The following is a 12291-nucleotide window of genomic DNA, read 5'->3' as shown; positions in this document are numbered from 1 at the left end:
GCATACAATGTATGCCTGACATTTTTTACAGGTGTCACAAATACTAACTCTAATCCTAGAAAATAGTATTTTAATTATATTGTTAAAAATCATATTAACTATAAAATTAGCTTTTTATTAAGAAAGTAATTCTAATTCTAAAAAGTAACATTTAAAACTATATTTTATTAATTCTCATTACTTAATAAATTACTTTTTTAATCCTAAAATATACCTCGCAAAATCCTAGCAGAAGATATATTAGTACTTTTACTAGACTCATTAGAGAGAAATATTAGTTTTTTTATCTAGTTCTGAGAGAGATACTTTAATATCTTAAGTATTTCTTAACATGTGTGACCGACCAAATCAAAGTCTAATTTTGATTTTCTAAAAATCTTAATGTCCTAATGTTATTTTCTAAAAACCTAAATGGCCTAATTTTATTTTAGCATTTGAGGTAAACATAAGCATGAGGCACGGGAAGATTACACTGGTAAGATTGATACTTCAAGTTGAGCATTAGAGTTGATCACATGCAAAATCAAATTTGATTTTGTCCTTTAAACGTGTGAGGTGAAAATCTAATAAGTGAAACTAAACCATGCAAAGAAAGGGGGGAAGGAGAATAGAGCAAAACTAGAAAGGGATTAAGGATGATGGGGGCGCTTAAGGAAAATTAATTACAATCCTGACTTTTAAAAGTCTTAAAACAAATAACACGAATAACAATCATAATTAATTCTAAGAGAAATTTTAAATGACTCATTTGGAATTCCTAAATCCATGTTATCAAAACCTGCAACTATAAAGAAATAAAATTAGCAAAAAGAGTAAGCACGAATAAACTTGTAATTAATAGCAAAGAAATATTAAAATTAATGTAAAATATTGTAGTTTTTAATCAGACAATGGTTGTAATATTAAAAGATAATAATATTAACTTTATCTATAGTATAAATTTATATAATACCAAAAATAAATTAATAAATTTTTTTAATAATCTTATGTTATTACATTAATAAAAAAATTTTAAACCAATAAAATCTCTACAAATATTTAATTTATTATTATTATTATTATTATTATTATTATTATTATTATTATTATTATAAATAAGAGGTATTTACTATATATTTTTGTGATTTTCATATTATTAAACTATTTAACCCTTAATATTTAAAAATTATATTTTTCATCAATCTATTTTGTATCATATAATAAAATCTCCTCCCTTAGAATTTCAATTAAAAATCGCTAACTAAATTTGATTTTATACTATTTGCCCTCTGACTTTGGTATAATATATAAATTGCCCCTTATATTTTATTAATTATATTAAAACTTCATTTTCTAATTTCTGCAAAAATAAATTTTAATATATGTAAAAATAATTAACTAGTGTTCTTTGATTACCATAATTTTAAAAATACTTATATTTATGAAAAATATTAAAAATATATATAATTTAACTCTAAATTATTAAAATAAAATAAATATTATTCTTATTATTAAGTTTTTCATACTAGAATTATAATTCTCCTCCGAAGTATGAGATCAAACTATGTTTTTTTATGGAATTAATTCTTATATTATATTGACTTTTGAGACAAAGATTTTAGTGTAATGATTAAATATAAAGGACAATTTATATATTACACAAAAATTTAGAGAGAAAATAGTATAAGCTTAAATATGGTTCATAATTATTCAATAAAAATTTTAAACAGCTAAAATTTTTAGTATATAATACCTTAAATTTAGTATTAGGGGAGTATTTTAATACCTTAAATTTTTCTTGACAAGGGAGACTGACCAAGTCAAAGTCTAATTTTATTTTCTAAAAATCTAAATGCCCTAATTTTATTTTAGCATTTGAGGTGAATATAAGCATAAGGCATGAAAAGACTACACTCGTAACCTTGACTTAAATTCAAGTTGAACATTGGAGTGATCACATGCAGAATGCTAAATTAACTTTTTCCTTTAAACATGTAAGGTGAAAACCTAAAAAGTGAAACTAAACCATACAAAGAAAGGGGAAAAAGGAGAATAGAGCAAAGATAAAAAGAGATTAAGGATGATAGGGGATGCTTAAGGGAAATTAATTACAATCCTGGCTTTTAAAAGCCTTGAAAAAAAAACACGAATAATAATCTTAATTAATTTTAAGAGGAGTTTTAAATGACTCACTTAGCATTCTAAATTCATGTTATCAAAACCTACAGCTATGAAGAAATAAAATTAGCAAAAAGACTAATTACAAAAACTTGCAATAAAAATAAGAAATAAACATTAAACTAACTAAAAAAATTTAGGGTAATTGCTATATACTCCTTATGTTTTTCCATATTTATCCCTTAATATCTAAAATTTATATTTTTTTATCCTTTTGTTTTCTAATTTTATAATAAAAAAACCCTTTTGTCAAAATTCCGATAAGACAATCGTTAACTAGGTTTGGTATTATACTATTTGCCTCTTGATTTTTGGTGTAACATATAAATTACCCCCTATATTTTATTTATTGCACTAATGTCCGCTTGAATTTTGAAAGTCAATACAATTAATAATAAACTAAATTGATAAAAAATATAATTTGACCCTCAAACTTCTTGAATTTTACAAAGAAATTAGAATAAAAATTTCTAGTATAATAAATATACTTTAAGAAAAATTTGTATATTACATCAGAGGTCAGGAGGCAATTTGTATTACATCAAAGATCAAGAGGCAATTTATGTATTACATCAAAGATCAAGATAAATAGTATAAAACCAAACTTAGATAACATTGTTTAATGAAAATTCAGACAGAGTCGATTTTTAGTATATAATTACAAAATAGAATGATGAAAGAAATATAATTTTTAAGTATTAGAGAGTAACTAGTATAATATGAGAAATACAAGGGGCGAAGAGTAATAACCCGAAAAATATTAAAGTTACTATAAAATATTAAGGTGAAATATTAAAGGAGGTAATTTGATACCTTGTCTAATCCTAGCAAAAGATACACTAACCTTAATTAGACTCATTAGAGAGATATATTGGTAACTTATCTAGTTCCGAGGAAGATACTTTAATAACTTAAGTTTTTATTAACATGTGAAACTGACCAAATTACAGTCTAATTTTATTTCATAAATCTAAAAATCATTTTATTTAGCATTTAAGTTGAACATAAGCCTAAGGGAAGGGAGGATTACACTAATAAACTTAACTTACTTCAAGTTGAGCATCGAAGCCTATCACATATAAAATGCTAAATTGATTTTAGTTATTTAAACATGCGAGGTGAAAACCTAATTCGGGAAACAAAAACATGTAAAGAAAAGGAGGAAAAGAAGAATAAAGAAAAACGAGAAAGAGATTAAGGATGAGGGAGCACTTAAGGGGAATTACAACCCTGGCTTTTAAAAGCCTTTAATCAAGTAACACAAATAATAATCCTAATTAATTCTAACAGGAGTTTTAAATGAATTTTCCTAAATCCATGTTATCAAAACCTGTAACTATGAAGAAATAAAGTTAGCAAAAAGGCTGACCACAAATGAACTTGTAATTAAAATAGCAAAGAAATATTAAAGAAGAGGCACTTTGATACCTCGTCTAATCCTAGCAGAAGATACATTAGTACCTTAACTAGACTCATTAGAGAGATATATTGGTACCTTATCTCCTAGGAAAGATACTTTAATACCTTATATTTTTATACTAAGAATCACTTTTATCAGGATTTTCGTTAAACAATCATTAATTATATTTGATTTTATAGTATTTGCCCCTTCATTTTAAGTGTAATTCCTTCTATTTCATTTCAAGAAGTCTATATCGAATATAAGAAAAATATATTTCATTATATGTTAACATTTTAAATTTTTGTATTTACATTACCATCTTAAAATCATTATTAAATTTCTTTTTATAACAAAGTATTGGCAAACATTAATATTATTTTAATATAATGGAAGATAATTATTTTTTTATTTTTATCTAAAATGGGTCAATAAAGATTATTAAATACATTTTACCCATAATATTTAAGATGCAAAGCAAAGCAGATTATCGAATACAAATAAAAAGTGAAATAATTTACCATTTTGGTACTTGAGGCTCTTTCTCCCTTCTCTCGGTTGGATGCTTTCTTGAATGGATTTATTTAGAGCTTCTATAACCAAAAAAGAGTGCAAAAATATCTTGTCCCAGTAAAAAGGAAATTAAAACATATAATATAAATAAATAAATTATAGGCAATCGATTTCTTGTTCTTTTTACTAAAGCGTCCAACAACACAAATACAAACACAAATCACATAAAAATTTGCAGCTAGCTAACCTTCAAAATTAGCATCATTATACTGCAATTGACCCAGGCTGGAGAGCGGACAAGGTAGCCAATGTGTGCTAAAATGCCATGACGCATAGCATGTAATACAGAAGACGACATAGCCAATATATGCCAAAATGCCAAAAGAATTTTTTTTAAAATTATTAGCAAACATTTTAGTAAAATATAAGATAATTATTTTATATTTTTATCTAAACTGGGTCAAATGGAATATTAAATATATTTTACCCATAATATTCAAAGCACAAAGCAAAGCAAAATTATCGAATACAAATAAAAAGCAGAGTAAAATACCATTGTGGCACTTCAGGCTCTTTTTCACTTCTCTCAATTGGACGCTTTGATGATTGGATTTATTTGCTGTAACCCATAAAGAATATTGATCAAAACTATAGAGTCTAACTATAGGAAGATGGAGAAAGGAAAGTCAAACCAAGTGTACCACCAATATGTGTACCTTTAGAAGATTCTGACTATTGATCAAAGCTATAAAGCATTTCCAAAAACAACTCAATCTTAGAGTAATTATAGAAGGTTAAACAGATTCCACAAAGGGTTATGCAAAATAAAGAAGACAAAATTAAGCAAATGCATGCAATTTTACTTCCTGATTTCACTCATCCCAAGTGGATCATGAAACAAATTTTGGATTGAAACAAGAAACTATTAAAATATAGATCAAGCTCAAGCCACAGGAACTTCATTTCCTTCTTTGGCACATGGTAATTTATAGAGTACAAGATTAGAACTTCAAAACAAGAAAAGTATATCTCTCTTTTAAAAAGTTATCACTATTCACCTTATATCTCTCTTTAAAAAGTTATCACTATTCACCTTATATCTCTCTTTTAAAAAGTTATCACTATTCACCTTCCTTTAAGTCATGTATCATAAATATTAAAAAAAGCTGACATTGAAAATAAGAAGCTATGTACGTTACAAGAACCAAATGAAGTTAGGAGAAAGTTTGACCTTGGCCAAAAATGCCCAACTAGAAACTAAAACCTAATCCTGCAAGGACGAAAATACAGAGAGAGTAAACTAGAACCAAATTCAATAATTAAACTTAATCCAGCTACAACTATCTAAGCATCAGCAATATCATAATTAAGTAGAGAAACAAAAACCAAAAGCACAAAACATTGAAAGCCAATCACTAGAGCAATCACCTAAAATAATATATTGATGTCTATTAGTAATGCAATAACTACAGTTTTGTGACAATGGAAGATATAATATCAGTAGGCAGTAGCATAAAGAGCATTCTCTAATCCCATGTGTATAATACATATCAGATAAAATACACTATCAATATATCAAACAAAAGAAAAGATAACATACATAGTAAAACTCCTATACTCCTAGAGCATTTTATACTTCAACATCACCCGAGGGGCGCTTTATACAGCAGTAAATTCTTTAATTAACTAGTAACACCTGCCATCTTGAATTTTCTTAAATAGATCCAAGAACGGGCAAGTAACAAAGGCCAAACTTCTAGAAGATCCAAGTGTTTATACTAGTAATGATGAAGATCACATACTAACCTTCAAATTCCCATTTTCCAATAAGGTTCTTTCTAGTATGCACTACTTCTAAGCAGTACTTGGTAGTTGATTTTCATGTGACAAAAAAGAAAAGGTGAAATCAATGGTCTTTTAGGTTTTAAAACCAAAAGCAATATTTTTTATTAACCTTGGGAAAGAAACTGAAATTATTTGTTTGATGGTCTACTGCATCCAAATATTTAACCTAGAATAACAAATATCAGCTATTACAGAGAAACAACATATGCAATCCTATGGAGGCCAAAAACAGATAAAAGGAGCAAAACTTCCACATTACCTGCATATTTCCAATTAAATGGGCAAAAAGAACTAGACCTAAGATGGAAATAAGTGTAGCAAATGCAGTTTCCAAATCCTGGCCGATGGAACTGAAAATATAAAAAGCAAAAATATCCGTTTAAAGGTTATAATCAACCTTCATAAAATACTTTTTACCACTACTCACGCATTCTACGCTGATGAAGTATATAAGTTTACAACAGAGCTATTTTACATTGCAAAAAAAAAAGTGATTATCAATTTATGAGTCATGAAGATAATCATATGTTTAGTCTTTGCATGAGTACGGGGGAGGGGGACCAAAAGCTTCAATTAATTTCCAAGTATTGATTCAAAAAGCAAATAAAGATGATAAAGTTTCATTTGTCATCACTTGTAATGGAATTTAACTTTTTTGGTACTTTCATAAATTTGTACCTCAGATTCTGCAAGCCCTACCAAAACCAGTAGAAATACTTCTCAAGAAAGTCATATGAGACAACCTTTTGTGTCACAGCATTTGCAAATATCCCATAATAAAAAATAGTAATGTTTTTTGGATCACAGCTATTAAACACCTGAGTATTATTTCCTCATAGTTTGCTTTCATCTTTGTTCAAAGTACCACAATCCAAGTAACAGAGACTGCACTTTCATGTTTATAAGCATACTTGCAGTACGTCACCTGACGCTCAATTGACAACAGATACCATGAGGCTCCTAAGACCTACAAGATCAGAAGGCTAATCATTGCAAGACTCCTGAGAGTAGAATACTACTCAGATCCAAAAGCATTTTTATACAGAAGTAGACAAAATAGTAATGCAAAATCATCTAAAATAGAAGAATGATAGCCCGTCATGCTCCAACTGAAGAATTAAGGATACTGGAAAACAAAATTTAGGGAGAGTCTTGCCCTTAGTATTTTCACATAAAGTGGCTGCTGCTCTTAAAACTGTTCATCTACCCTTGAGCAAGACTTCTACCATTGCAGCATGCAATGGCCCAGCTATTAACAAAATATTAGCATACAAAATTTGACATGAGATTACATACATGATTAGCCAACATGTAGAGCAGGAGGTTATAGGCAGCCCCAGCCCAAGCAGTCTTTGTGACTATTCCAGTGGCTTTGATGATCTCACAAAATTATAAAACGGAACCAATTTTCAATGTTAGCAGCCATATCTCCACAAGCTAGTGGGATCTCAGAAAAGCCAATACTCAAAATTCACTACTACTTATGAGTATTAATTAAATAGAAGATTATGGATAATGACATCCAAAAAAGCTTATTTTCCAAACTTTAACCTACAGCCTGATGAGAGAAAGGGACTTATGGGAAGTAAGGAACCAAATGAATTAGAAACCCCATAACTTCCCTAGATCAATCTAATTCAATCATATTCAAAATAGAAACCCCATTATTCAATGCAAAAAGAACTCCCTCATGATTAATGCTCTATGACAACACTGGCTGGAGTCAATACTTGAAAGATGTGGTAAGAAGATCTCAGCCTTCCATAGTTCCAAATCAGTCAGGATTAAAAAAAAATTATATTTCAATGTAAAATAATACTTCCTAAAACATTCAAAGTGTTAAACCCTACAAATACATACAACTTAGCTAGCTTAAATTATTGTACATTCTCTAGTGAGAATATTAGGAGTTAATACTCTTGACTAAAACAGAAACACATAAGGTAGTAGAGAAACTCCCTCATAATAAGAACATAACCACAAGGCTCCTTTCTCCGGATTGCTTACTGAGATTATTGGAATGCTAGAAGAACTCTTTTCAAGTCTAGATAAACGACAGCAGTTGTTTCCAAAAAAAGCAAGAAGAAATCACAAAACATATAATTACTAAGTCAAAAATATCAAAACCACAAACGAAACTAATAAAGCTAGCATCACCTCACCGTTCTCCTAACAAATTGATCGAAAAAAACAGCATAGCAACCAAAAAACTTACTGAAATTTAAACTTTTTGTTTTAAGCTGAAATTAGAAGTAAAAAGTTAGGCACCAATAAGAGTTCTTCTTGAATATCTAACCATACGTCCCTAGAAAAATAATAGGTTGAAATATCAGTTAAACGTGCAAAGCCTGACAATCATTTCCATAAATGTCGAACCACATGTACATGACCAAACTAGACCTATGTTATCAAGGCTCCTTCCCATAAATTGCTGTCCATAAAAAAACGAGTTGGGTAAGAAGAATTTTTTTGTTCTCAACCAGACCTAATTGGCAGACACAGACAAACTACTAATCAAGATGACTGGCCAACTTTAATCTATCTACTTAACAAAGATATTTAAAAAAATAGCTAAAAAGAAAAGACTCCAAACCAATACTTGACAATCAACCCACGAAATGGATTTTCAAAATAAGAAGCAAAAGAGAGAAAGGTGCAAACGCTGAGATTCAATTATTTTGTTTTCTGATCTAATCTTTGTGTTCAAAACTCCAAAAAAAGGATTGGCAGGATTGGAACTCCCTACAGAAAGATGATCACTAAAATCTTATTGTTATACCCAATAAGATTATTAAATACATTTTCCCATAATATTTAAGATGCAAAGCAAAGCAGATTATCGAATAGAAATAAAAAATGAAATAATTTACCATTTTGGTGCTTGAGGCTCTTTTTCCCTTCTCTCATATTGGATGCTTTCTTGATTGGATTTATTTAGAGATTCTATAACCAAAAAAGAGTGCAAAAATAGCTCTACTCCGAGTAAAAAAGAAATTAAAACATATGATATAAATAAATAAACCACAGGCAATCGATTTCTTGTTCTTCTTACTAAAGCGTCCAACAACACAAATACAAACACAAATCACATAAAAATTTACAGCTAGCTAACCTTCAAAATTAGCATCATTATATTGCAATAGACCCAAGCTGGAGAGCGGACAAGATAGCCAATGTGTGCTAAAATGGCATGATGCATAGCATGTAATACAAAAGACAAAATAGCCAATATATGCCAAAATGCCAAAAGAATTTTAAAAAAAAAATTATTAGCAAATATTTTAGTAAAATATAAGATAATTGTTTTATATTTTTATCTAAACTGGGTCAATTGGAATATTAAATATATTTTACCCATAATATTCAAGGCGAAAAGCAAAGAAAAATTATCGAATACAAATAAAGAGCAGAGTAATTTACCCTTGTGGCACTTGAGGCTCTTTTTCACTTCCCTCAATTGGACGCTTTGATGATTGGATTTATTTGCTGTAGCCCAAAAAGAATATTGATCAAAACTATAGAGTTGAACTACAGGAAGATGGAGAAAGGAAAGTCAAACCAAGTGTACAACCAATATGTATACCTTCAAAAGATTCTGACTATTGATCAAAGCTACAAAGCATTTCCAAAAACAACTCAATTTTTGGATTATGCAGAATAAAGAAGACAAAATTAAGCAAATGCATGTAATTTTACTTCCTGATTTCACTCATCCCAAGTGGATCATGAAATAAATTTTGGATTGAAACAAGAAACTATTAAAATATAGATCAAGATCAAGCCACAGGAACTTCATTTCCTTCTTTGGCACACAGTAATTTATAGAGTACAAGATTAGAACTTCAAAACAAGAAAAGTATATCTCTCTTTTAGAAAGTTATCACTATTCACCTTATTTCTCTCTTTAAAAAGTTATCACTATTCACCTTCTTTTAAGTCATGTATCATAAATATTAAAAAAAGCTGACGTTGAAAATAAGAAGCTGTGTACGTTACAAGAACCAAATGAAGTTAGGAGAAAGTTTGACCCTGGCCAAAAATGCCCAACCAGAAACTAAAACCTAATCCTGCAAGGAAGAAAATACAAAGAGAGTAAACTAGAACCAAATTCAATAATTAAACTTAATCCAGCTACAACTATCTAAGTATCAGCAATATCATAATTAAGTAGAGAAACAAAAACCAAAAGCGCAAAACATTGAAAGCCAATCACTAGAGCAATCACCCAAAATAATATATTAATATCTATTAGCAATGCAATAATACTACACTTTTGTGACAATGGAAGATATAAGATCAGTAGGCAGTAGCATAAAGAGCTCGGCCTTCCATAGTTCCAAATCAGTTAGGATTAAGAAAAAAAAGAATCATATTTCAATGTAAAATAATACTTAACATTCAAAGTGTTGAACCCTACAAATACATACAACTTAGCTAGCTTAAATTATTGTACATCTATTAGGAGTTAATACTCTTGACTAAAACAGAAACACATAAGGTAGTAGAGAAACTCCCTCATCATACGAACATAACCATAAGGCTCCTTTCTCCTGATTGCTCACTGAGATTATTGGAATGCTAGAAGAACTCTTTTCAAGTCTAGATAAACGACAGCTATTGTTTCCAAAAAAAGCAAGAAGAAATCACAAAACATATAATTACTGAGTCAAAAATATCAAAACCACAAACGAAACTAATAAAGCTAGCATCACCTTACCATTCTCTTAACAAATTGATTGAAAAAAACAGCATAGCAACCAATAAACTTACTGAAATTTAAATTTTTTATTTTAAGCTGAAATTAGAAGTAAAAAGTTAGGCACCAATAAGAGTTCTTCTTTAATATCTAACCATACGTCCCTAGAAAAATAATGGTTGAAATATCAGTTAAACGTGCAAAGCCTGACATTCATTTCTATAAATGTCGAACCACATGTACATGACCAAACAGACCTATGTTATCAAGGTTCCTTCCCATAAATGTCTGTCCATAAAAAAACGAGTTGAGTAAGAAGAAATTTTTTATTCTCAACCAGACCTAATTGGCAGACACAGACCAAACTACTGATCAAGATGACTGGCCAACTTTAATCTATCTACTGAACAAATATATTTTTAAAAAGAATTAGCTAAAAAGAAAAAACTCCAAACAGATACTTGACAATCAACCCACTAAATGGATTTTCAAAATAAGAAGGAAAACAGAGAAAGGTGCAAACACTGAGATTCAATTATTTTATTTTCTGATCTAATCTTTGTGTTCAAAAAGCTAAAAAAATGATTGGCAGGATTGAAACTCCCTACAGAATGATGATCACTAAAATCTTATTGTCATACCCATAAAGGAAAGAATTTCTGCTGAAACCCCAAATACATCCCTCACGTCAAAGCATTTAACCCTTGGAATCTCAAAGAGAGTCTATTTCCATTGGAATTATGATATGAAATGAAAAAATCTTTGGAAAACCAATAAGACAAAAGGAGTCGCTTAATCGCTCTTCAGACTCCACACCATGATGTTTATTCATTAAAGATCAAAATTCAGATTCCTATATTCCTCACAAATCAATTCCAGAAAAATCAAACAAACATACCATGGCACTAACTTGGAACAACACATAGTCAGAAATTATAAATAAAGAAGCCAAGCGAACCCCTTCACCTGGACAAGGGAATTTAGAGAGATGATTGGAATGGAAGGCTGAGATTAAGTTATACCCTCACTTATGTTCTTATTTGGTTTAGAAATTTGAAAAGCTCTTTCCTATTGTGGGAATAGTATTCGTTGCATTCTTTTAAAAGAAATAGGAAAAAAAGAAGTGGGTAGATACAAATTCAACTAATATTTTTGACAAATAATTTATTTGTAAATAAAATATGATTAAATAAAAAATAATATCTCAACTTTTATATATATATAATTTCTTTTTGTAACAAATTTACATGTGTATATAATATGTTATTACATAAATATAGTAATTTTAATATATAAACATATACATTATACAAACTTTATATTTATTACTTATTAAATATAGTTAATGTATTAATTAATAAATTACTTACTAATTAGGTAATAATTTTTAATTATAAAATATAATATTATGTTTTATATAACTAATGTATATAACAAAATCAATATATCAACTAATAATATTTAAAAAATCAAAATAATAAAAATCTTATGTAGAATGAATGCTAATATGAAACTTCATACACCTTAAAGTTCATAGGATAGGACGAAAAGAGAATTTTTTGAGGTCAATATATTAATATTTTGTTATATTATCTCATGTATGATTTTATACGATATATAAAATATTTTTAAATAAAAAATATGGTTACTATTTTTAAATGAAAAATATTATTATAATTTA

General features: G+C 28.6%; 1 long non-coding RNA gene across 22 annotated transcripts; it reads right to left on the bottom strand.

Moving 5' to 3' along the window:
- Positions 1-610: 610 nt before the first annotated feature.
- Positions 611-11697, bottom strand: LOC112535810. Of its 22 annotated transcripts, none has more exons than XR_007217452.1 (7): positions 9911-11697; positions 8785-9442; positions 7211-8656; positions 4623-6881; positions 4317-4384; positions 4078-4149; positions 611-784 (listed from the first exon to the last, which is right to left on the bottom strand). It is a non-coding gene; the product is annotated as an uncharacterized LOC112535810 (long non-coding RNA). The 22 variants fall into 22 exon arrangements; XR_007217458.1 differs by having other exon boundaries at positions 4078-4384; positions 4623-4688; positions 4786-6881; XR_007217448.1 differs by having other exon boundaries at positions 4317-6881.
- Between the last annotated feature and the right edge of the window lie 594 nt (positions 11698-12291).

Source organism: Ricinus communis, chromosome 9 (genome assembly GCF_019578655.1).
Source record: "Ricinus communis isolate WT05 ecotype wild-type chromosome 9, ASM1957865v1, whole genome shotgun sequence".
Lineage (NCBI taxonomy): Eukaryota > Viridiplantae > Streptophyta > Magnoliopsida > Malpighiales > Euphorbiaceae > Ricinus > Ricinus communis.
Note: the sequence above shows the minus strand (reverse complement) of the source record. Positions and strands in the feature narration are given on the sequence as shown.